We start from the raw sequence: 26,778 nt of genomic DNA, 5'->3' as shown, positions 1-26,778 counted from the left end.
AATTAAAGTAATTTGCTAAGTGAAGTAAGTTCGTTGAGTGAGGAAGATTTTTTCTCTTGTGAATTAGAAAGTGAATGCAATGCTTATTGTTGTCTGGATTTATCGCAGATTAAGAGTGCTTCAGTTTTTTTGCCTCCTTTTAAAAATGAAATTATACAAAAATTTTATCATGCTATGAATTTTATTGTGGACAAGGAAGTCAATGATTTTTTACGTAGTAAAATGGAATTTAATCTTACCAAATTGGAATGGGAAACATTACAAAATCTCAGTAAAAATTATAAACTGATGTTTAAACCCTCAGATAAAGGGGATAAACCAGTAATTATGAATTCTCTAGATTATTTAAAGATGTGTAAGGAACATCTAGATAATGAACATATTTGCACAAAAACAGACATGTCAGTCTATGAACAATCAAAAATGGAATATGAAAAGTTAATAAATAAGGGAATTTGTTTATCCTATTTTAAGGCTTCAGAGGCTAAAAGTAAACTTTTAAACAAAAATGATAAAATGGCTAGATTTTTCTGTGTTCCCAAAATTCATAAAACCAGTAATTTTCCACCAGGTCGCCTCATAGTATCAGCTTGTGACTATTTTACAAAGAATTTGAGCTGTTTTTTACATCAGTTTTTATTGAAGGAAGTTATTAAATTATATTCATACATAAAGAATTCTTTTGATTTTATGAATAGGATGAAAAAAATTAATTGGGAAGCAGATATTTATTTTATAGTCGTTGATGTAGTAAATCGTTATACTAATATTCAGCATTTAATTGGAATGCGAGCAATTGAACATTTTTTGGGTGATAATCCATGCACTCAATGCATTAAGGAACTTGTCTTGTTTGACTAATAACTTTTTTATGTTTGATGATGCATTATATAAACCAATTCAAGGTACAGCCATGGGGGCAACTTTTGCCCCCATGTACGCTAATCTTTTCATGGGTATGGTGGAAAATATACATATTTATAGAAGTAATTTTTACAGGTCACATGTTTCGGATTACTGTTCTTTTATAGATCTTATTTTTGTTTGTAAAGGTGGAGAAGATGAAACAAAGTTGTTTGTGCATTACTTGAACACCAATGGTTTTGGTATACAGTTTGAAGGAACACAGATAGGAACTAAGGTGCATTATTTGGATGCAACAGTGGAGGTTACAAATGGTGGAAATCTGAAAACTAGTATGTATAGGAAATTTGATCAGCCTTCTTTCATGTTTCATGCCTCTAGTTGCCACCCCCCACATACACTGGAGGCAATACCTTATAATGAATTTACCAGAATAAGTAAAATTTGTAATGATTCAGATGAATGTAGGATTGAGATTGATAAAATGTCAAGAGTATTTTTAAGAAGAGGCTATGAAGAAAATAAAATTAAACAATATTTGAATGCTTTAGTAAATAATGGCATAAAAGTAAAAAGGAATTTTACTGGAATAACTGACACTCAATTAACACGAAATGTAGGGCAAATGGAAGATATGTTTTTTGTTTCAACATTTAATGTATTTTCAGGGATTTTGGAAAGAATATTAAAACAATACTGGAATATTCTTAGTAGAGAAACACCATTTTTAAAAAAATGTTAGATTGGGGTTTTCCTATCGAAGGGGACGTAATTTAAAAGATTTTTTTAGTAAGGAACATCTATAGAAAACCTAAAAATAATTTATTAACTACCCTGGAAGTATCAGGAACTAAAAGATGTGGCAGATGTTCAATCTGCCAATATGTAACGGACTCTTTTCATGATATAAATGGCAAGAGATTTCAAACGGAGTGAGTGCATTCCTGCATGAGTACAGGTATTATCTATGCATTGAGGTGTTCCTGCACTAAATATTACATAGGGGGAAGTAAAAGAAGTTTAAGTACTAGGGTTAAAGAACATGTAAGAGATGTCAGGAATAATAATGTTATAAGTCCAGTGGCATGCCATTTTAATGAAATACATCAAGGGGATTGTGGAGGCTTACAAGCCACGGTTCTTGAGCAAGTTAGAATGAATTTTATGAATGAAGAAAATATTAAAATGTATCTGCGTAGGAAGGAAGCAATTTTAAATTTAATACATTGGACCTTATGGGGATGAACAAAGAATGCAATTGGAGACATTTTATATAATATGTATTTTACTGGACGGTATTTGTTTAAATTAATTGAATAAATGGTTGTGTATTAGATACTTTAAGGTATATAAGGGGAAGCAACATGACAACTAAATGTTACTCTTTAAAGGCTGTTAGCAGAGGCGCTAGAGACGGTACTTTTGTTCGTTTTACCGTGATTGTGTCAATAAAGTCTCTGAACATTTTCAGCTTGGTGATATTTTTCTTCAGCGAACTTGAAATACAGGTGCTTACAGCTCTGGAGTGAGTTTGTTATATCTTTCCGTGCTTTGAGTGGTTTCTTGTTTGAACCACCTGGTGACTGACTCAAAAAAGTTGACCAAGTTGAGCAGACATGATCTACCCTTCACAAAACCGAACTGTGTGGGATCCAGAGTTTGGAGATTCCCGATATCCTTGTTTATTAGGTCCATGATGATGTGTTCCATAGCTCTGCATATCAGACTTGTCAGGATAATGGGGCGATAGTTCCCAGGGTCTACAGTTGCTCCTCCTTTATGGAGAGGGATGACTACAGCAGTGCGCCATTCCTTAGGGACAAAGCCTGAGGTGAGGCTGTGATTGAACAGGGCACACAGGTGAGGTGCCAGTTCACTCTGTAGTTCATGTAGAACACAGCCAGGGATATTGTCAGGTCCCATAGAAGCTGTATCCTTGGCCTTGGACAGTGCTGTTTTAACCTGTGCAGCAGTATACTGGGTGCCTGGCAATCTAATGGTATTGTCGTTGGTCCTTTTTTTTTTTCGGGGGGGGTAAAGTTGGCATTGAAACTGTTGGCCAGTATATTGGCAATACCTGTTGGCACGGTATAGGAGGTACCACTGTGCAGTAGCTCAGAGCAAATCTGGGTATTGCCATGGAGATTCTTTACATAACTATAGAAGGTCTTGTGGTTATCTTTACTATCTGCTGAAATTCTGTTTTCATAGCTAGCTTTAGAGGATTTGATGAGGGATCTCAACTTTTTGTTGAGACTGATTAGGGAGTTTTTCCAGTCTTGGGACTTAACCTTATTCAGCATCAGTTTCCTCCTTCTGTTGTACAGTTTGTTTATGGTAGGGGACCACCACAGTGGCTTCCTTTTTTTTTGAAGGAGAGCGTCTTGGTTTTGTTGGGTATGGCGAGATCCATGCATTTGTGTACGTGTTCGTACAATGCATTGGTGTATGATCTGGCGGTCATGCAACCATTCTCCATTTGCATGGGCGCCATGACGTTAGTCACCTCTATTTTTAGGAGCCCAAAGTTAGCTTTGGAGAAGTTTTTCATGGTGGCTACCTTTGCAAGGAGGGTGGGAGGGATGTGGATTTCCAAGGTGATTAGTTTGTGGTCGGATCTAACTGGGGAGGAGTTGACTATTGGTGTAGAGCAACAGATGCCCATGTTAGTAATGACTAGATCAAGGATGTTGCTACTGCTAGTGGGGGTAAGAACAAGCTGGTCCAGGGCACTGGAATTAATGAATTCCAGGAAACGTTGGGCAAGTGTATTGGTACATGAGCAATTTTTCCAGTTAATGGAGGGGTAGTTGATGTCTCCCAGTATGAGACTGTTAGGTTGGACCCTAACATTCTCCAGGGTGCTTAGGAATGTGGAGTGAGTGTCTTGGGACATTGTTGGGGACCTATAAAAGGCTACAACCTGAATCGCTGTCTTACCCAATGTTAGCTGCACCTGAAGTATCTCTGACGTGTTATGTTGGGTTACCAGTCTGGAGCTGTGCCCCCTTTATGAATATGGAAACACCACTTCCTTTGGAACTTTGGTCCAAGATCTGGGGCCGAAAGGTGTAGAATGAGTTATAGCCTGGTAGTGCACAGGTGCTTTCTCCTATCTTGAATCAGGTCTCTGTTACAGCACAAATGTCGATGTTCTCCATTTTAAGGAGTGCTTTGAGCGAGTGCATTTTGAGATTTAGACTTCTAGCAATGAGCAGCATGCCCCTCAGATTGCATTTGTTTGTAGCGGTTATGGTGGTAATTTGGTCTTTGGAACACCACCTAAAAAGACACTACAGGGGTGGCAAGAGCCTTGGCCAGTATCCGGAACCCCAGGGGTGAAAGATACAGGCCATCTCTGGCAAAGCATCGAGATCGGTCAATCATGTCATCCCAGGCAGACAGATTCTGGATCTCCTTAGAATGACACCAGAGACTTAGCCAATTGTTGAAAAAAAGAAGTTATGTAGTCACCATAATGTTCCATGTTTGTAGTCCATCTCGCCCTTCATTCTTACATATGGGTTCGGAGCTAATCCTCGGCTCCGACTTGGTGGATTACAAAGCCCGAAGTCTCTAAGTTGCCTCGTGGCAATTTAGGCATCCCACAATGCACTAGTAACAATCCCCAGATCTTGTTTGCTGCTGTCTATAATAGTGAAAGAAAAGTATTTCCACAAGAAAAAACAAAGATGAAAGGTCTCCACCTCTGAGGAAGATAGACATTATCTTCTCTCCAGATCCTCCAAGGATACATAGACGGGGGTAGGTGGGTGGGTTTGTAAGAATGAAGGGCGAGATGGACTACAAACATGGAACATTATGGTGAGTACATAACTTCTTTATGCTCTGTGGTCCTATCTCACCTTCATTCTTACATATGGGACAGAGTCCCTAGCACCTTTTTGTTGGGTGGCTCATGGGAATATACTCCTAAGAACTGTAGAACCAAAAAAGGCTCTACCCCCTGGAGGCCAAGTCCAATTTGTAGAGTAATAAAGGTATGAGGGTAGCCCAAGTTGCTGCTGCACATATACTGTCCATGGGAATTCTGGCTTGAAAAGCGGCAGATGTGGATATACATCTGGGGGAATGAGCTTTAATTTTAAATGGGAGTTCTTTGCCATTAGAAGAGTAAATAAGAGATATGCAATTTGAAATCCAGTTTGATAACGTTATCTTGGAGACTGGCATTCCTTTTCTCATCTCCGAAAAATATATAAATTGGTCTGATATCCTAAACTCTTTGGTTCTATGTTGATAAAACCTTAACTGTCTGCATACATCAAGTTGATGAAACTTATACTCCGCTTTGTTTGTGTGATTTGGAAAAAAAGACTGGCAATTCAATAGTTTGACTAATATTTGACTGTGAACACATCTTGGAGACAAAGGAAATGTTAGTGCAAAGGGAAACTCTGTCTCTATAGAATATCAAGCAAGGAGGTTTGACAGAGTGCTTGCAGCTCTGACACTCTTCTGGCGGACATAATGGCTACCAGAAAAATGGTCTTCCATGAAAGGAACTTTAAAATCACATGTATGTGAAGGTTCAAAAGGCAGTGAGGTAAGTTTTGAAAGAACAAAATTTAAATCTGAAGGAGATATAGGTTCTTGAAAAGAAGGTCTTAGTAAGGTAGTGCCTTTTTAAAATTATTTAAACAATCTGTGAGCCATAAGATTAGATTCATGTTGCCCCAAATGAAAATTGGAGATAGCTGCTAATTGAACTTTGATTGTAGTGGCAGCTGACCCCTGATGAAAAAGTTTGGTTAGAAATTATAATACTAAATGAATGGAGGCTGTGTATGGATCTATGTTCCTAGCTTGTGCCCAAACAGAAAATCTTTTCCATTTGCTAGCGTACAATTTTCTTGTAAAAGGTTTATGAGCTGACGTCAGGATATGTGTAACCGCAAGGGAGAAATCATGAAGCCTGACTAGGGATGGAAGTGGAGCAGCCACACTGTCAAGTTGAGGGTGTGGAGACAGGGATGGAACATGCTTGACATATGTGTCAGAAGGTCTGGTACTGGGTCCAGAGTCCATGTATCGTCCAGAGAAAGGAGAACCACATCTGACGAGGCCAGTAAGGAGTGATGAGAATCATTCTGCTTCCTAAAGTCTTTGCTTTCTGGACAACTTTCGATATTAACAGAAAGGGAGGAAAAGCATAAAGAAGTCCTGGGGGCCAATTGTGGACAAAAGCGTCTCTCTGTGTCTCCCTCAGGTGGGGGGGGGGGTAAGGGTGAAGTAGCTGCTGCATTTGGGGTTCATTGGGGTGGCAAACAGATCGCAGCAATGCTATCCCCATTTGTGGAAAATCTGTTCCATGACTTTCTGATTCATAGTCCACTCGTGAGGCATCAAGATTGCCCTGCCGAGCTTGTCGGCTATCACATTGGTTCTCCCCAGGATATGCATTGCAACTAGAAAGTGTTGGGAAGATATCGCCCACTGCTAAACACGTAGAGCCTCTCGACATAGGGGGTAGGATCTAGTTCCCACTTGCTTATTTATAAAGAATACCACTGACATATTTCCGATTGTATTGCTATTGTCCCTAGAGGAAGAAAGCCGTGAAGTGCTTGCAATGCTAGTAGCACTGCTCTCATCTCTAGAACACTGATATGCAAGTGAGCCTCGTGTTCTTGCCATGTGCCTTGGACTGTCCTTCCTAGATAATGCCCCCCCCCACCTTATCTGGGAGGCATCCATGGTCACAGTAGCAACGGGATGGCGAGGAAAGAATGGTCTCCCGATCATTAGTTGATTGGACTGGATCCACCAACGAAGGTCCTTTTTGCAAGATTCCATTATTAAAATGGAATGAGACAGAGGCAGTTGCTGAGAAGACCACTGGGAAAAGAGTAGCCATTGTAGAATACTCATATGTAGTCTGGCTAACTGCACTAGAGTTACAGTAGAGGCCATGGTTCCCAGTAGTTTGAGCACGGTCTTCGCTTTGACCTTGTGTTGGGGAAGCAGGCTGTATATTTTTTATCTTAGATTTTGCATTCTGTCTGAAGGAAGGCGAGCCATCATTGTGACTGTGTCTATTTCTGCGCCTATAAAAGTCGCATATTCAGAGGGCGACAAGACAGACTTTTCCCAATTCATAGTGATGTCTAGCTGAGTACAGACTCGGATGGTTGAATCCCTGGCTTGCAGAAGTAGGTGCCTGGTGGTGGTAGTCAGGACCCAGTCGTCCAGGTACGGAAACACTTGGAATCCAAGACGTCTCAAGTAGCCATTACTACACCTCCATGCATTTGGTGAACACCCTGGGGGGCTGTGGTGAGACCAAAGAGCAGAGCACGAAATTGGTAATGACTGGCTCCCAGCCGGAAGCGTAAATGACTCCATGATGCCCTGTCCATTTTTATGTGGTAGTACACGGAGCACATCCAATTGTCTTTCCCTAACAGAGGGAGTATAGACTGCAGTGTGACCATTCAGAACTTGGACTTCTTCACTGATTCATTTAAATTGCTGAGATCCAAGATGGGCCTCCAGTCCCCTGTTCGTTTTGGCACTAAAAAGAATCTGAAATAAGTTCCGAATCCTATCTGATCTGCAGGGACAGTTTGGATGACTCTCTTTGGGAGCAACTTTTGAACTTCTATAGTTGCTTGATCCCTGTGATTGGGTGGAACACTGGGGATTCTCTTGGTTAGATGAGGTGGAAAAGAGAAGGGTATGGAGTATCCTCCGGAAATTATTCTTTGTACCCACTTGTCTTGTGTGATGTCATGCCAGGCTTCTGGGTGCAAAGAAAAGCGACCTCCGACTGGCTCCAGAGAAGAGGAGCCATGCCTCATTTCAGGAGCGCAGATAGGGACGTCCACAAAAAGAATCGCGGTCACCCTAGTTTTGCGGAACCCCCCTCCGCCTCTAGGGCGACGTCTACCACTAGTTCCTCCTCCTCTGCCTTTGAAGAAGGAATCCCCCTTGCGAGTCTGGGAAAAATCTCTGAGATTTCTTGAACCACATTTTTCCCCCATCTGATATTTAGGGTATGATCTAGAAGGGAAGGAAAAAAGTACTCCCACGGCAGAGAGAGTCTTCCCTTCCTGCTTGCATCTGGTGAGTGTCTCTTTTACCTTTGGTCCAAACAGAGAGGAACTGTCAAAGGGGGCATTGGTAAATGTAGATTTGAAGGGCTTCACAAAGCTACACAAGCGCATCCAGGTGAGTCTCCTAAGGGAAACTCCTGAACCCGCTGCCCTGCTCGCTCCATCTGCTGCGTAAGATATCAGCCTCATGGAGGACTTAATAGAGTTTAAGGTGGACAACTCAGCAGAAACCTTCTGAGGGACTCCTTCAGTTAAAGTACCTTGGAGAGCATCTCCCAGTTCTTTTAGGAGATCTCTCTGAAGCCTAGTGAAATGGGTGAGGTAATTCAGTGATCTGAGTGTAAAAGCCGCTGAAGAAAAAATATGCTTCCCGTATCTGTCCACTATTTGAGTCTCTTTGTTCGGTGGGTGGACAGATGAGGAAGACTCTGCTAGTTCCTTCTTTGTGTCTGCTGCCACCACCATGGCATCTACAGGCACACTTTTGTTCAGAAACTCTCTTTCCTTAGGAGCTGAAAGGAATTTGTTCGGCCTTCTAGGAATTGGTTCCACGGTCTCAGGCATTTCCCACACCTTTCGACTCACCAAATCTAACAGCTCATCGAAAGGTGGAGACACCCAAGAGGCTGAAGGTTGAGACCCGAAAGCCATCAGGTATACTGACTCCTCATCAGAAGGGGTGATGGTGGGCTAGTCGCCTATCTCTTTCAGGATCTCTAGGATATCTACAAAGGAGATATCATCAGAGGACGACCTAGGGGAACCTTCTGACTCCGCAAGGTCACTGTCAGAGGTGATGGAATCATCAGGGGAGTCTACGTTTTTCCTTTTGCAAGTTCTCTTCCGAGGAGGCTCCTCATAAGGGTAACCTGGGGAGGTCTTGGAAGACTGGGGGGCTCCTGAGGCTGCGGGTCTCTGCTGTAATGAGAGAATGATGGTGCTGAGACAGAGGTCAGAGCTTGAGGAGGAAGAACATTGGCACCCTTGTGTAGAGCTGAAGATCTAGACAGCACGCTCATCATCTCAAAAGCAGATCCCCCCTGGCTCTGAGGACACCATCGGTTCTAAAGAAGCAGAAGTAGTTCATGGCTCAGGAGCAATCGGCTCCGAGATAGATGTATGATCCGAACTCAACTGAGCCGACCCACCGAGAGGTAGGCTCGGAACCGAAGTAGTTCAGGTCCGAGCGTCCCTATCGGGGCCGACTGGTGAGCTTCAACTAGACACCAAGGATGGCACTGAAGGTGTCGCAACGGAATACGGCTCCGAGAAAGCCACTTGGGGTGCTGGAACCGACAGTTCCACAACAAATGGCACCAATAGATCTGGCTCCGAAAGAATGGCATGGCTCGGAGGAAGAACAGAAGCAGGTAATATGGCCTTAGAGGGCTCCGGAACAGACTGGGTCGGAACAGACAACAGACTTGCTAGTGCCGACGACTTCAAATGTTTAAGTACCACCCTCTCGACATCCTCCTCAGAAAGACTCCTGGAGGATCTTTAAGACAAGGTAGGGGATCAACATCTCTGCAAAATTGGAGATCTATGTGTCAGGAATACCGGGAGTAAGTCTCTTGACTGGTTCCGAGGTATGGATCCAGTTATCGGTTCCGAAAAACTTGAGGCCAAAACTGTAAGGTCTATATCAATAACCTCAACCAGCTCCAAAGGCAGAGGAGCCAAAGAGGTAGAAGATTTGTCAACTTTGGCAAGTTTCTCTGGAGGTCCTGATTTGTGAGTCGGTGTAGGAGACTGTCTTTTTACCAACTTAACCTTCTTTTTTTTTTTTTGAAGAGGAAGACCTTGCTAAATCCTCTTCAAGGTTTAAGGAGACCTTTTAAAATCAGTTTGTTCTTGCTTTCCTAGAGAACCCGGGAACTAAAAGAATGGGGAAAAGTACATGTATCCTGTAGATGTATGGCTCCCAAACAATACACACAAATACTATGCCAGTCAGTCAAGGAAATTTTTTGTGAACATTTTAGGCATCTCTTAAAACCCAAAGGTTTATGGTCTTTAGTTTCCTTAGACATAACTACAACAGACTACAATAATAAACAGACAATAAGAAGAGAGGACAAGGTCCTCTAACTTAAATGGGACTAGCCCTGCTCAAGAAACAACACACAAGGGAGAAAGGCAAAAGAGGAATAGGTCCTCTGACTTAAACGGGCCTAGCCCTGCTGAAGAAATAACACAAGGGAGAAGGCAATAGAGGACTAGGTCCTCTAACTTAAAGGGGCCTAGCCCTGAACAGAGGGGTAGGTGAGATAGAGAATAAAGAAGTAAGAGAAAAGGCAAAGGTAGGTCCTAACTAAAAAAACAGACCTATACCTGAGAAGATTAACAATAACTAGCACAATAGAAACGAGGAATACCACTAAGGAAAGCCTGTGGAAGCGAGGCCAACAATTAGCAACAACAATTTGCAATAAAACTCTAGAAACACACGCAAGCTAACAACAGTAAGCTATTAATACTAACCTAACTTTACAGTCAAAAAAGAACACACTAAATTTTAGAAGAAAAAATATTCCAACTTAGCCACGGCCAAGAAAGAGAACACTTCTGAACTCGTAGAGTGGCAAATGAGATCTGGGTATTGTTACTAGTGCATTGTGGGATACCTACCTTGCCACGAGCCAACTTAGAGACTTGGAGCTTTGTAATCGGCCGAGTCGGAGCTGAGGATCGGCTCCAAACCCATATGCAAGAATGAAGGACAGATAGGACTACAGAACATCAATCATTTTCTGCTTGCACTGTGGTATCATTCTGGGTGATGGTAGGATGCTGCTCAGGGCTAGGGTCGTACCAGCCTGGGCTACACAATCCGAGAGCTCCTCCATGTCTCTTTTCATGTAGTCCAGGGAGGTATACCTCAGGTCATTCACACCCATATGTACAATGACAGAATCATATTTGTACCTGTTGTTGAGGGACCTGAGTGCGTGCTTTGTGTGGTATATCCTGGCACCAGACAGGCAGATGGCTGTTACTTTCTCCTTATTCAACCTAGTGAGTGGGACATCAGTCTTCCTCAGTATTGAGTCACCTATGACTAGTGTGCTGGGCATGCTGTTTTTCCTTAGGGGCTTTGGTTCAGTGGCACACTGTTTAGGAGAGTTGTGGGTCTCGTGATTAGTGTTGTGTTATGGTGGTCGAGTACGTTTCTGCCTTGGAGGTCTCTTCTGTTTATGTAGATTTTTATTGAGAGCCTCCGTGAAAGTAGGTGTGTGATTTGTGTTTTTATGTGAACGCAGTGCTAGTGTGTGTTCTGGAGGGCTATGTGTTCCATGTGGTGTGGTGCAAGTGTTGACCTTCTCCTCTTGAAGAGCTATTCCGGTATTGGTTGGAGAGTGCATGGCTTCTAATTTGGATATACAAGTGCATCTCTCACAAGTCTGAGTGTTGGGAGGTAAGAGGAGAGGGTTGTCGGTGTACATGAGGAAGTTGCTACATTGTCTCAGGATGCCCAAGGTCACCAGATTAATAGGAGAATGCACAGGGAACTGACCTTTAGACATGCCTGGAGGGGGTGGGAATTGGTAAGTACTGGAGCGGTTACCTTGTAGAACGTTTAGTGCTGGTAGCACTTGTGTGCTACAATAATTGCTACAAGAAGTCTGGTATGGTAAGGTGGTAGACTAATAAGCTAAAAGTGCAGGAGAGGAGAGAACTAGCGGGTCTAAGAGAAAAATTGAAGAGCAGACTTTGGCACCTCTCAGAAGCTTACAAACAGTCCTGGAAACAGCAAATTTTTATCTGGACTAGACTAGTTACCAGAAACGCAGGAAACAAGTGCAAATGAAAGCTTTTAAACCAAAAAGTTGAAAGAGATGGAAAAACTGCCCAAACGGCCAATAAACTACAAATTCTGGGCCAGAAACCACTCCTCTTGTGGTAGATAGGCTACCTAGTGCTTACCACTCCCACTGATAAGATAGAAGGCTTCCCTCAACACAGTTTGTCATTTAACCTAATGATAAACTGAATTCAATTCAATTCCATGTCTATCAAACATGGCTAAAAATTCATCCAGTTCTGTTTGCCCTAGTATTAACCCACTTGGAAACAAACATTCAAATTCCTGTAGGGACTCTTTTCCTTTTAACACACACTGATAAAAAAAGCATCATCACACTGTCAATTCCTTGCTTTCATAAGAACAATCTCCAGTTCATTCAACTTCTCATGAATGTTTTTATTGTATTCACAGTTCTAGTGTTAAAAGTCAATTTTGTGCCCAACCAGCTTTGAAAACGGCACCGGGGCTCATTCACTGTTCTCTACCCACAGGGAATGGATTCCTGAGAAGCCAAGTTCAAACCATTCCGTTATGGTCTTACAGTCCTATTTAAAACGTCATCATTAAAATGAGACATTTGTAACATCAGTGTCACATTCGCAAAGGATCTTGGGAGTTGTAGTCACACTAAAGATTCTTGCAGCTGGCTTAGCTGCTGAGAAAAGAGTTTAAGAGCCTGTGCAAGCTCCTTTGATTTTCAACCTCCTCATTTTGATGGATGGGGCTAGTATTAACATATTCTTGTTGTGAATTTGCCCCTATCACTTCCATGGTTGAAGAACACAGTAATCCTTGTAGCAACTGTGAAAACCATTAACTTGCTGTAATATAGTAGTCTGACCCGAGAATCACCATCAAAACACTGAAAACCAACTTAAGAAACAAACAGCAGTGTGTACCTGAAGGCAAAAGTGAACTTATACCAAATAAGCCAACAAGGTGGATAATTCCCAATAAGGTCCAGACAAGATGTCGTAGTATAAATAACACTTGGATTCAAAAACAAAAAAATGGTCAAGCGCTTTCGATCCTGAAAGGAATTTCTTCAGAACCATTTTACAAAATAAAACCATCATTTAAACTAATCATGTGACTTACTCACTCAATGCTCCCTTAAAGAAACAGTAACATTTCCGTAGTTTACATCGATGAAGACTTATTCTCCTGAGTATCTTCCAATATATAGGTTCATAGGTTGGTACTGAGCTATCTGCCCGAAGGCATATATTACCCCAGCCACGTTGTGCGGTATTCACCGCCCCTTTAGTAGTTCCCTAGACCCTTGTACTAGCAGCTAGTACCCTTGGCCCCTATCTAGTAGTGCTGTTGGTGTGATCCCCAGTGTGAACTTTCTGTTACCCATCCACTCATCAAGGCTCCTCTTGAAGAGTGATAGTGAGGGGCTCTGTCTTATGTAGATCGGGACCCTGTTCCATAGTAAGGGAAGTCTCTGCAAAGGGAATCTATCCCTCCAGCATGTTCCATTCATTGTTGTGTTGAGGTTTATATCCCTAGAGCATGTAGCTCAATTAGATTTGGTTTTGCTAAGATGGAGCATGTTCAACAATTCTGGGTTGGACATGGCTCTGTACGTTAGACAGAGATCGCCTCTGAGAAAGCGGTATGCAACAGAGAACAGTCTTAGCTTTTTCAATCGTGCTGCATAGGGCAACTGTTTGAGGCCAGAAATTCTCTTGGTCAGGTACCTCTGTGGTCTCTCCAGCTGCTGGAGATGTCTAGCCAGGTACATTCCAATTGGTGCAGTGTACTCAATAATGGGTCTGATGAGGGAAGAGTAGAGGGGCACCATTACATCCTTAGATCTTGATGCGAACCCTTTCATGATCAGATGGGTCACATAGAAGGATTTTCTAACCACTTTGGCAACATGGTTATCAAAGGAAAGCTGGCTATCTACTTGGGTCCCTAGATCCCTTATTTCTTCTTCAGATTTCAGGGGATTACCTCCTATGTTGTAGTTTGCGGGTACTCTGTTTTTTCCAAAGGGGATTACTACGCATTTTTTTGCATTTAGCTTGAGACCATGGCTTTGACACCATGCATCAGTCTCATTTAGGCCCTTCTGGAGGATCTCCATGTTGGCCGGAGACTCTATTATATATAAACAACCAATGTACTGGAGTGAAAATGCAGCCATAGGAGTTCCTGTCAGTTTAATAATATAAAAAGTGCAACTCAAGTTAAGCACTTTTTTCCCATCCATAGGACTTTTTCAGAGCCTACGGCTGAATTCTTTTACTCCACTAAACTCCTATGGCTACATTTTTCACTCCAGTAAACTGGTGATTTTTTTATTGGTTGTTTGAAGTGCACGCTACCTGTGTTTTTATACTATTTTTTATCTTCTACCAATACCACACAAAACCTTAATCTTCATATAGAATCATACAGATTGGCTCCAAATCCCATCTAAAACTCCCACAGCCAATATCGACTGGATACTATCATCTCATCCATGCAGTATCTCTACCACATTAACTTTTTTCTGAAACTTTAAGCAGCAATCTACTCACCTTTTGCAGAATTCAAACCATTACTACAGCTTTGTACCTAATCTAACAAACTAATGCAGAAACATTCAAATCTACTCCAAAATCATATAATTGGACCATATTAAAACTACTACCTTTAGGAGATGCTACCCTTAATTCAATAAAATCTTTCTCAGTATATTAAATGGACATGCCCCCGTTAGAAAAAAAAAACTAATTCAACCCAGCTCCCTGAATATCTCGCAAAACCAGACAATTAATGAAACCTAGGGAAAAGGCCAGGAAACTATGGCAAATCCACAAAACTCAGCACACCTTCCAAACCTACATGAAACTCAAACACAGCAAAACAGCACAAAATTAGACAAAAGTCACTACGGCAGGCTGCAATGTACATCAAACCAATCCAAACCTCTTCTATGCATCTATCCCAAAACTACTGAATCCAGGATGTAACCCCCACCCTAAACCATCTTCCATACTTCCATGAATAAAAATAAATAAGTTCAACAATCACTTCATACAAACTGTAATCTTCTTATTCAAAAATAAGGCCAATTATAACCTCCCCCCCAATTGCTGACTCTCACAGTAACACCTGTATCCGCCTCAGCTGTATATATATATATATAAAAAAAAAAAAAAAAAAAAAAAAAACATGTTCCTCAAACTGAAAAACTCTTCACTGTCTGTAGACAAAGTACTAACAAACAGATCCAATGTTATGCCCTTGAAATCTGAAAAACAGCATAAATGGTCCCTCTTCAAAGAGACAGCTCCTCCAGTAACTATCTACTTTTAGACCCATTGTCATATTACCACCCATATCAAAAATACTTTGAAAATGCATTCACAAACAGATCCGTAAGCACCTAACTACAAAAAAAAACTTTCTTTCACAGACACAACATGGATGCTGACCCAACCATTGAACCTCTATAACCCTACATCACTTTCAGATACTAACAAGAATATAAACCTTGGGAACCTGGCTTCCTCTTTATTTCTAAATCTGTCAAACGTATTTTACAGTCTCTCATCATATTATACAACAAAAACATTCCTCCCTTGGACTGTCTCACTCCTACTATCCTGGTTTCAAAGCTACTTCTCTAACAGATATCTAGCAGTCAAACGGCAAAATGAGTACTCATCCTTACCTATCCCAGATGGTGTGCCCCAGGGTTGAACACATGGACCCACAGCTGTTTAACATCTTTATAAATAATCTACATTTAGCAGCTAAGCATGCAATATTAATACAATACACTAATGACTCGAATCTACTCGCCCCTACCCTAGAAAGTCTACAGGAACTTGCAGAAGAATCCTTTGTCAAGTACAGAATCCCAGCTAGATAACTCACAGTTATTACTAAACCAAAAGATACAGAACTGCTCTTCCTTACTCTTAATTCACACACACAGACAAGACCAGTTTTATAACATAACCTCAGCAAATACTAAAATCGAAATAGTACTGCACACAAAACTAATGGGAGTTGCAACAAATGACACCATGAAATGTGATCTTCACATCCTTTTAGCAATCAAAAAACCCCACCAAAAACTTGGCCTGTTTTGCAGACCCATTTAAATCCTAAAAGGTAAATAAAGAGAATCCCTACCTATATTCTATCTGCTCCCAACATTACTATTTTCCTCACAATTTTTCACAAACCTGCCAGCACAAGTCATTAACTCGAATGGTGTTACAACAAAATCGCAAAATATGCTGCAAATTTATCTTGCCTAACTCACCACTGTAAAGCCCTTAAAGTCATGAAGTGGACGGTATTCTCTCACACCCTCCATCTCCCTCAACTCTCAGTGGTACACAACAACCTATAACCCCAAATAAATGCCCAGCCCTACAAAATATGATCCAACATTATAAATAGAAATTTGCAATCCCAAAACAAAATGATACTCACCATAACTAAATCTCACAATACAGCAGATTATGTATGATATCTCAATTGAGTGGCAAAAAATTCGAACTCCCCCAAACAAAATATTAAGCCCCAAACTTATAAGTCAAGTCTCAATAACCATCTAAAACTGTCATGGCTCTGCCACTGTTCACCCATAGACAAAGTATATAAATGTAGATGTTCGAGTGTATTCACTGTTGCAGTCATCACATTTGGGTTATCCTGCCAGGGGTAGCCCTCAGTCGGCCCAAATACCAGAGGCTTAGTATTTCTGCTTCGGTTGCTGTTGCTCCAGGACTGATGTCAGGACAGCAGTGGTATAAAATCAGGCAGCCAATGCCATTACATCAGTTTTTCTTGCCCTGTCAGGAGCCCCCAAATAGGGAGCTAGGTTATGGTGGAAGAACACCATCAGTAGAAAGTAAATACCAAAAATTCCTTGTAAGGAGAGAGAGAGAGAGAGACAAGGGGGATGGAGGGAGGGAAACCAGGACTGCAACAGAAAATACACTTGAATATCTACATTTATGATAAGTGTACACAACTGTACTATGTTCTTCATGTTTCACTGTTCCAAGTCATCACATTTGTGTTGATTCCCAAAGCTGAAGAAAAGGGTGGAGGCAGTCAAGAAGACTGGGGGCTGGCTAGGATCCCCTGCAAGACTGTGCTGGCAAAGCCTGCCCTGGATTTGGAGAAGATAGGTAGGTGGTAATGCTTGGTGAAGTTATGAACAGATGTCCATGTTGCAGCCTCCAATATGTCCCTGGTGGGGACCGCTCTGAGAAAAGCTGCACAGGTGGAGGTTGCTCTGGTGGAATGTGCCCTGACCCTCTTTGGGGGTGGTTTCCCGTGCTGTTTGTAGCAAAAATGGATGCAGTGTGCTATCCATTTGGAGATTGTTTGGATATGGCCTTGCACTCTGCTCCTGCAGCGAAGCTGACTAGCAAGTGATCAGTTTTTCTAAAAGATTTAGTCCTGTCCAGGTAGAATCCGAGCTGTCTGTGCACATCTAGAGATTGCAGAATCCTTTCCCCCCTGTTTTGTGGGTAAAAGAAAAAGGTGGGCAAATGAATGGATTGGTTAAGAGCCACACTGGACACGACTTTAGGCATCAAGAATGGGTTAGTCCTGAGGGAGACCCTGTCAGCATGGAAAATGATGAAGGGCACTACAGCCATAAGTGCTTGTAGCTGATACTCTTCTAGCTGAAGTGATGGTCAGAAGCAAGGCTGTCTTCCAAGAGAGAAATTTTAACTCTGCTGAAGCTGCAGGTTCAAAGGGAGGCAGGGTGAGCTTTTCCAACACAAAGGTCCCAAGCTGGGGTAGGAGCTCTTCTGGGTGGCCTCAAGTTGTAAGCCCCACTTAGGAACTGTTTGATGAGAGGGTGTGAGAAATGAGGTGGCTGTGTGCTGAAATGAGTAGAGATGGCTGAGGCATGAATTTTAGTAGAAGAGGAGGATAGACCCCTGTGTAGTAGGTCTGCCAGATAATCCAAGATGAGAGGTAGGGAGGGCTGTGCCGTTCCTGCTCCCTTAGCTTGGATCCAGGGGAAAAATCTTTTCCACTTGTCAGCACAAGATTAGAGCTGGGGCGTCTGGCCTCACGTACATCTAGAACTTGTTTGCTTAGATTGGCAGCTTGAGGAGAGGTCAGGAATAAGCCAGGCTGCCAGGTTGAGGGTCTGCAATTGGGGATGCATGAATTCTCCATTCCTGTGGGTCAGGAGTGTTGCGATCTAAGGTAGGTGCCATGGTGGCAGGGGTGACAGGATGCGCAGCAGTGGGTACCAGTGCTGGCGTTGCCAGTCTGGGGCAATCAGGATTGCCCATGGCTTTTCCCCCCTTACTTTGAGCAGTACCCTTGAAATGAGTGGTAGAGGGTGAAATGCATAAACCTAGAGGTTTACCCACTGGAAGGGCAGAGCATCCACTTTCCAGGCCTTGCTGTGAGGGTCCCTGGTGCAGACTTTGCTGAGCGGATGATTGGAGTGGGAGGCAAAGAGGCCAACCTTCGGGGTGCCCCATTTCTGGGTTACAAGGGTAAAGGTTCTATGGTCTAGCTGTCACTCATGTGGGTCTAGCAGGTTTCTGCTTAAGTTGTCTGCCAGCTAGTTTAGAGAGCCTTGTGCTAACACAGTTGTAGTTGCATGGCTGACGCCATGTGCCAAAGGGTCATGGAGAGCCTGCACAGAGGATAAGAGTGAGTCCCACCCTGCTTGCTGATATACCACATCACTATGGTGTTGTCTGTTTCGATCAGTAGAGGCCTCGGGGAGAGTAGGGGTCTGAAAGCAGTCAGGGCGTGCTGAACATCTAACATCTCTTTTTGGTTGATGTGCAGATGTATTTGATTTGGACTCCATTGGCCCTGAATGCACCTGCCGTCCAGGTGAGCACCCCCGGCATAGTCTGATGCATCTGTGGTGAGGGTCTGGGTGGGATGGGGTTGCGAGAAGGGAAGTCCCTTGTTGTGGTAGCATGCTGCTGCCCACCAAAGAAAATCTTTCCTAAAACAAGGTATCATTGGTTTAAGAGTTTCATGGTATTGAGAATGCTGACACCAAAGGCTTTTTAGGTACCATTGTAGTTTCCTCAAATGCAGACTGGCATACGGAATGAGCAGAATGCAAGAGGCCATGAACCCTAGAGCTTGCATGATTTTCCTTGCGGATAACTGGGTTCTGGTGGCTAGTTGAGAGAAGTAGGATGTCAGGTAGGCTTGTTTTTCTGGAGTAAAGAATGCCATCTGGGATGCTGTGTCTAGACCTGCTCCCAGGAATACAATTATTTGTGTGGGGACTAGTATGGATTTCTTTTCATTGACAGTATACCCCAGGAATGTCAGTAGGTCCTTTACAAAGGTCAGGTGCTGAAGCAGCTTTTCCTGACTGTCTGCCTGAATCAGGCAATCGTCTATGTATGGGTAAATTTGAATATTTCTTTATCTGCAAAAAGCAATGGCGGGAGCCAGACATTTTGTGAAAACTCTGGGAGCAGTAGCTAAGACAAAGGGAAGCGCAGAGAATTAAATGTGCACTGATCCTGCCCTGAAACGTAATAATTTCCTGCATAATTCCCTGATTGGGATGTGTAGGTAGGCCTCTTTTAGGTCTAGGGTGGCTGACCAAGCATCCCTGGAAAGCATAGGTAGAAGCTGCTGGAGTTTGAGCATTTTGAATTTTGGTATCACCAGAAAGGTGTTTAGAATCGATAGATCGAAGATGGAGCGTCATGTGCCCTCTTTTCTGGGTAACAGGAAGAGTCTGGAGTAGAAACCTTGGCCTATCTGCTCTGCAGGAACATGCTCTATTGCCCACATGGAGAGCAGGGAAAGGACTTGCTTTTTGGCCTCTGTCCACTGGTTTTGGGGAAGATCTGGGAACCCTTTTGGGGTCGTCAGAGTGTGGAAATAAAATCTGTATCCCTGAGACACTATGTTGAGGACCCAGCGGTTGTTGGTAATGGTGACCCAGCTGCTTGCGTGGAAGGAGAGTTTTCCTCCTAAGGGCACGAGCAGGTGGGTAGAGGGAGGGGGTGGAAGTATAAAGTCATTGTGAGTTCTTACCATAAGGGGTGGCTTTGCACTCCCTGATTTTGAAGAGGAGTAACTCCATTGCTTAGATCTCTGCATTCCCTGGGGCTGTTGTCTGGGGGGGTCTGCTTCCCCTGGGTCTAGGCTGAGCTGGCCTGGAGGGGGCAGGAAAGGACCAGTGCTTGGAGGGGCAATGCCTACTGAACCTCGGTGGCTGGACCTGTAAGAAGTCTGTCTGCATTGATTTAGCTTTTTCTTCTATCTTTTTTAACACCTCTTCTGCCAAATAAGTTGTCTTTGTGCAAGGATGCACCTAATAATTTGGATTGGACATGGTCTGGCAAGGTCTGTTCCTTAAGCCAAGCATGATTTCTAAGGACAGAACCAGTGACTGCTGCCCTGCAAGATGATTCTAGGGCATCAAAACCACAATATAAGGTGTGCATAGTTACCTGACTTGCAGAACGCATTAACTCTTTTAACACCATTTTCTGCTCAATCAGGAAAAGAAGATATTCATTGTTTGAAAAGTTGCATGGTATGTTGTTGATATTTCTGCATGTGGAACTGACAATTTAATGCTCTAATAGCAAGAGTAGCAGAGGTGTATACTTTTTTAACCCAGCTATCTAATGCTCGGGAATCCCTATCTGAGAGGGTGGGATTCTTAGCTGAAGTTGCTTTGATTCCTCTAGGTCTTTGAGAGATGACCTCGGGGTCAGCAGTAGGATTTTTGAAAATAAATTTGTGAGAGTCAGGGACTCTAATACCGGTCAGGTTTCCTGGGAGCAGGAGGGGGTGTCAGGGGTCAGACTGGATTCCATAAAAACATCATCCACAACATCCAGGACAGGAGGAGTGTCCAGAGGTCTGTGCTGTGGAAGATCTAAGAAATCCCTGAGTCTTTTGTGACTGAGGACAGTCCTGACATTCCCATTGGAAATGCTCCCTTAAAGTATGTTAGGGTCCCCCAAAGGAAAAGTCCTTGGGTACAGCGGTTGAAGGGATGGATTCCTCTGCATTAGAATCCACATAAGCAGAGAGGGGTTGCATACCTTCATATTCAGATGCATCAGTCATTGGACTCCTGTTCAGATATAACTACTGGGGACAAGTCTCTCTTTCTTTTGAAAGGGGTAGCCTGGCTTTCCCTAATAAGCATTATAAGGTCTTCTGGCCATTTTAAGCATTTGAGACAGACAAGGAAGCAGGTGCCTGAGCTTGGTTCGTCGGTTTTTTGGGTGTGGTTCGTACCCTGGGCCTTAGAAACTCAGTTGTTTTCTAAAGAACTGAAGACGTGAATGAAGTCGTCTGTTTGTATCGAGTATCGGTAGTGCGAATTACTTCCTCGGAAGCTGGTGCCTGCTCAGTGGCTCCAGACTGATCCAAGGTAGAGACATCTGCAGGATCCTTAATCGAAGAAGAGTCTCGCGGCATATCGGACTCCGAAAAGGTCTTGGTAGCGGCCTGCGAATCCACAGAAATGGGCATCAGGGGTTGCGAAAGCGCCTCACTGAGAACCGGAGAACTGACTAGCTTAACGGAAGTGTCATGAGCTTTGGACCTGTGCGGTCTGTCTCTGTCTTTACCCTTACGTTTTTTCGGAAGATCGGTAGTCAGATGGCTTACCAAAGCCATATCGGAATTTGAGGACAGAGCAAGAATATCTAGATACAATAAGGGCCTGACAACGTATAGCTCTGGCGTTGAACAATGCAGAAAAGAGAAGGCGGGGGATGTCACGTTCTGGGCCTAAACAGGTGATGCAGTAAGAATGAAAGTCTCGGTGTGGTATTTGCTCTCCACAGGCGAGACAATTGTTAACTTTTTCTGACATCGGTTAGAGCAAGAAAAAAGGATCACTAACGGGGGTACTTAGCTTTAGAAGACTTCAACTTCAATTAGGAAACAGAAACTCAGGTAGGAGCCAACCGGCACTCGTGCGAACTGCTTCTGCTTCGGGCTCCTAGGCAAGAAAGACTGATGTAATGGCATCAGCTGCCTGATTTTATACCACTAACGACCTGATGTCAGTCCTGGAGTGACAGCAACCGATGCAGAAATACTAAGCCTCTGGTATTTGGGCCGACTTAGGCCTACCCCTGGCAGGATAACCCAAATGTGATGACTGCAACAGTGAAACACGAAGAACATCTACATATAACACATGTAACCAATTCTTATCAAAATACTTCCGCGGTGGTGCAGCGGTAGCGTTGTTGCCTCACAGCAAGAGGTTCTCCCGTTCGATTCTTGGCTGGAGTGTGGGCAGTGCCTTCTGTGTGGAGTCTGCATGTCCTCCCCGCGGTTGGGTGGGCATTCGAAAGACATGCGTAAATGGGCGTGCCTTCGTTGAAGGTTGAAAGTCGAGCTGGCACCTCAGCATTTGTGAAAATCTACTGCCAATCATTAGCTGACCGGTGTTCCACTGTGGCGACCCTAACCGGGAAAAGCCGAAAGACAACAGCAGTCAATTCCTATCAACCCACTTCATATTTTCCCTACTTATTATGCACTTTCTGTTTTAACTTACAACCACCTTTCCTCTCAATGTAGTGAGGACTTTTTTCTCCTCTACATCCATGTCAACCTGAACTATCCTGTATGTATCAACACACTAGTTCCTATCAACCCTGATGACTGTACTATAATGCTAATAAGATATCCATGTTTTTATTAAACTCCTACATTACATTACAATTCTAAGCAGTATGACAAAACTATAATCTATCATCTATTGCATACACTTCAAATTTTGTATTCTTGCTTATACTAAATTAACTTTTGTACCATTAAAATTTTTGTACATTTAACTGTATGTAGAGCTTTTCTCCAAAGGCCACTGCTGAAAGGGTGTTCTCATGCCTAACTAGACTATCCCAGTTATTAAATGCAAAATAAAATAAAAATAGATGTGGAGTCTGGCAAAATGTATCATTTCAACGGCTGAAGCTATTAACCCCACTGCATTCAACATCTCCCTAAGGGAAGGAGCAACCAGAAATAGAAAATTAGAAAATGCATGTGTCCTGAAGAAGAAATGCCATTAGAGAGAGTATTCAGATGGCAGCCTAGGAAAACCATATTTTGAGTTGGTAGAATAACATAGTTTTTCAAGTTTAAGGTGAAAGCCAAATGAAGGAAAAGGTCTATGGTGAATTTGAGATGTTGAAGTATGAAGAAGACTGTCTAGGTAAGGGTAGATGTGCACACCCTGGAGCGTTAAGAATGCTACAACAGAGAGGCTAAGCATTTGGGAAATACCAATGTACAAAAGACCAGCCAGCAAAGCAGAAGACTGGAAGTGGAAAGGCACAAAATCTTATGTATTTTTTGTGATATGGAAGAATAGGGATATGAAGAGAATCATCCTGGACCTCAAGGATACCCCAAGAAGGCATGAAGAAAGATCATGGGTAAAAGGCTTTACAAAGACAGCACAATGAATTTGGTACTACTGTGAATGTACTGAGAATTGACCAATCTAGAATGGGTCTCCTGGTGCCTTCCTTTCTCTGGACCAGAAAGTCTTGAATAAAATCCTTTTTTCCTGCTGATAGAGGGAACGAATTATATAGTTCTCTGATGAAACAAGTCCTGCAGAATGGGAAAAAAGGTGATCTTACTTTGGGGGCACTTGTGATAAACTCAAATGGGTTGGCGGAAGTAACTGGGTTAGTCTACAGCCTCTCTCTCTCTACAATCCAGAAGCATTGTTGATCTGAAGTTGTCAGTTTCTGAAAAGGGAGAACTGATAAAGAGGGAAGAGTTATGCTGTACTGGGGGAGAGGGGCTGAGGCAGAGTCAAAAACTGGTAGATTTGTCTTGAAAAGTACCCTTTGGTCCTTTGAAGTCTTTATGGAGAACTTTCTGCCCTTTTAATGTTGTTTCTATTCTTTTTTGAAAAAAAAGGGGCCAGCCTTGGAAATAAAACAATATAACTCTTCTGGAATTGTGGGACAAGAGAAAGAAAAACTTTTTAAAATCTTGTGTACTTCAACCTCTCTCCTACAGGCTTTTAAAGATTGGCAGCAGCAGCTGTAATGAGACATCACCATCCAGGAGGTAACCAGTAACCTTGGCATCTTTGGGTAAAGACTAGAGCTTCAATTATCATCATCTTTGTAACAGACCAGGTAGCCTAAGCTCTGGAAGATGCATCTATATCATCATAGCTGCATTTTACAGAGTGCCTAACTACATGGGTATCAGAAGGGAGCAAAGATAACAAGAATGTTTTACTTGACTAAGGCATATTTGACAGTTTATTTATGCCTCCCATAATAAATAAAATATATCTGGTAATATGGGTTTAGCAGTTTATGGCATGGAATGAATGTGCAGCTAAAGCATATACCTTCTTTCTGTACCTATCCACAGCTCTATAACAGCAGCAACTTGGCAAGTTTGTCAGATTCTACGGAAACACTAACGGCTCTGAAGAAGGATTTTTGTAAAGAAATGTATAAGTGTCTGGAACCTTGAAATTATTTCAGACTACTTTAAGTGCTGGAGGTTGAGATTCTGTGTTCAAGGAATCAGTGACAAAAGTATCCTGTAAAGCTTCTAAGACTTGGGGATACCTGTACAGAAAGTACAGTTGTGTACACTTACCATAAATGTAGATGTTCGAGTGTATTCACTGTTGCAGTCATTACATTTAGGTATCTGCTGGCAGGTTGCCCTCAGTCGGCCTGAATTTCAAAGTCTTGGGTCCTACGTCGGTTGCGGTCTCCTCTTCCATGACGTCAGGTCGTCAGGGGTATAAAACATGCAGCCACCGCCATTTTCTTTAGTTTTTCTTGCCGCATATGTCAGGTGCCCCCAAAAAGGTAGCAAAATTATGTGTATATAAATACATGCATCAATATAAACTTTACCTTCATCTACAAGCAAATACACCACATAGGTTGTAAGAAGATAGAGAAGGAAAGATAAACTCCAGAATGAAAGGGGGATGGCGGGAGGGTAACCTGGACTGCAACAGTGAATACACTCGAACATCTACATTTATGGTAAGTATACACAACTGTACTATGTTCTTCGTGTTTCACTGTTGCAGTTATTACATTTGGGTAGAATCCCAACGCTATGGCTGGGTGTCTGGTGCTAAACAGCATTAGGTGTGGCTATAAGGCCCTGCAGAACTGCAGTGACAAAGCCTGCCCTGGACTTAGAGTAGAGAGGCAAATGATAATGCTTTGTAAAGGTGTGAACAGAACTCCAAGTAGCAGCCTCTAGAATGTCTTTGGTTGGTACTCCTCTGAGAAAGGCTGCTGAAGTAGCTGCAGCTCTGGTGGAATGAGATCTAATACCCTTGGGCACAGGTTTACCATGGTGTAAGTAGCAGAAACGCATGCAGTGGCTTATCCAGTTTGAAATAGTCTGCTTTGAAATAGCCTTTCCTTCTGATCCTGCAGCATATGCTACTAGTAATAGCTCAGTTTTTCTTAGAGCTTTAATCCTGCTCAAGTAGAATCTTATCTGTCTGTGCACGTCCAAGGAATGCAGAATGCTTTCCCCCTTGTTCTGCGGATTTGGATAAAAGGTTGGCAGATGAATAGCCTGGTTAAGAGCCACAATGGAAACCACCTTAGGCATACACGTAGGATTTGTCCTCAGAGACACTCTGTCTGGGTAAAATATGATAAAGGGCTCTAAAGCCATGAGGGCCTGTAGCTCTGAAACTCTTCTTGCCGAAGTAATTACTAGTAGAAGAGCTGTTTTCCATGATAAGAACTTTATATCAGCGGTAGCAGCTGGTTCAAATGGAGGCAGGGTGAGCTTTTCCAACACAATTGAGGTGCCATGCAGGTTTTGGTGATCTTCTAGGAGGCCTTAAATTTTTGGCTCCTCTAAGATACTGCTTTAGTAAAGGATAAGAAAAGATTAGAGGCTCGGTATTGTAATGAGCTGAAATGGCAGAGGCATGAATTTTAATTGATGAAAAAGATAGGCCCTTGTCAAGCATCTCAGTTAAATATTGTAATATCTGAAGAATATTTGGTTCTGCTGCATCAGTTCCTTGTGCTTGATTCCAAGCACAGAATCTCTTCCATTTATCAGCATAAGATTTTCTTGTACTAGGCCTTCTGGCTTCCAAAATGACATCCATCACAGCTTTTATAAGAGGTGTTGCTTGTATAACTACATGATCAGCCATGCTGCCAGGTTCAGTGTCTGGAGTTGATTGTGCAGGATCTGACTGTTTTGCTGGGACAGTAGTTGAGGACTTTGAGGTAAGGTCCAAGCTGGGTACTGAGACAAGTTCCTTAGGATTGGGTACCAGTATTGGCGGGGCCAGTCCGAGGCAATTAGTATCATCTTTGGTTTCTCTTATCTGACGTTTAGGAGGACCTTGGGAAGAAGAGGCAGAGGAGGAAAGGAGTAAACTGATAGTTTTTTCCAACTGAAGGATACGGCGTCCACTTTCCATGCTTGTCTGTGATAAGTCCTTGTGCAGAATCTTTTCAATTGGTAATTTTGTGGCGAGGCAAATAGATCTATGTATGGGCTCCCCCATTTCTTTATCATCATGCTGAAGACTTGTGGATCTAGTTTCCACTCGTGAGGATCCATAAGGTTTCTGCTTAAACAGTCTGCCAGAGTATTTTGCTTTCCTGGCAGGAACTGAGCTTGAAGATGTATTTGGTAAGTCAAAGCTGTGTCCCACAGTGTCATGGCTAATCTGCAAAGGGGGTATGAGTGTGTGCCCCCCTGCTTGTTTATATACCACATGACCGTGGTGTTGTCCACCTTTATCAATAATTGTCCTGGATGAAGTAAGTCCTTGAAAGCTGTTAGAGCATTTTGAACAGCTAGTATCTCTTTCTGGTTGATATGTAGATGCATTTGTTTTGGGGTCCATATGCCATGAATGCATCTTCCTGCCATGAGAGCTCCCCAGACATAATCTGATGCGTCTGTTGTTAAGGTTTGGCTGGCAGGGGGTAAAGTGAAGGTCAGTCCCATGTTTTGGTGACATGCCTTTGCCCACCATAGAAACTCCTGTTGTAGGCAGGGAATGAGAGGAATCATTGTTTCTAGACT

At 42.8% G+C, this 26,778-nt stretch overlaps 1 protein-coding gene across 1 annotated transcript in view; it reads right to left on the bottom strand.

Moving 5' to 3' along the window:
- USP34 (ubiquitin specific peptidase 34) overlaps positions 1-26,778 on the bottom strand; it is a gene marked incomplete in the record, with an annotated part of 5,849,982 nt that overhangs the window by 3,687,274 nt on the left and 2,135,930 nt on the right.

Source organism: Protopterus annectens, chromosome 1.part0 (assembly GCF_019279795.1).
Source record: "Protopterus annectens isolate FY-2018-M chromosome 1.part0, PAN1.0, whole genome shotgun sequence".
Lineage (NCBI taxonomy): Eukaryota > Metazoa > Chordata > Ceratodontiformes > Protopteridae > Protopterus > Protopterus annectens.
The sequence above is the reverse complement of the archived record's forward strand: the minus strand, read 5'-3'. Positions and strand labels throughout refer to the sequence as shown.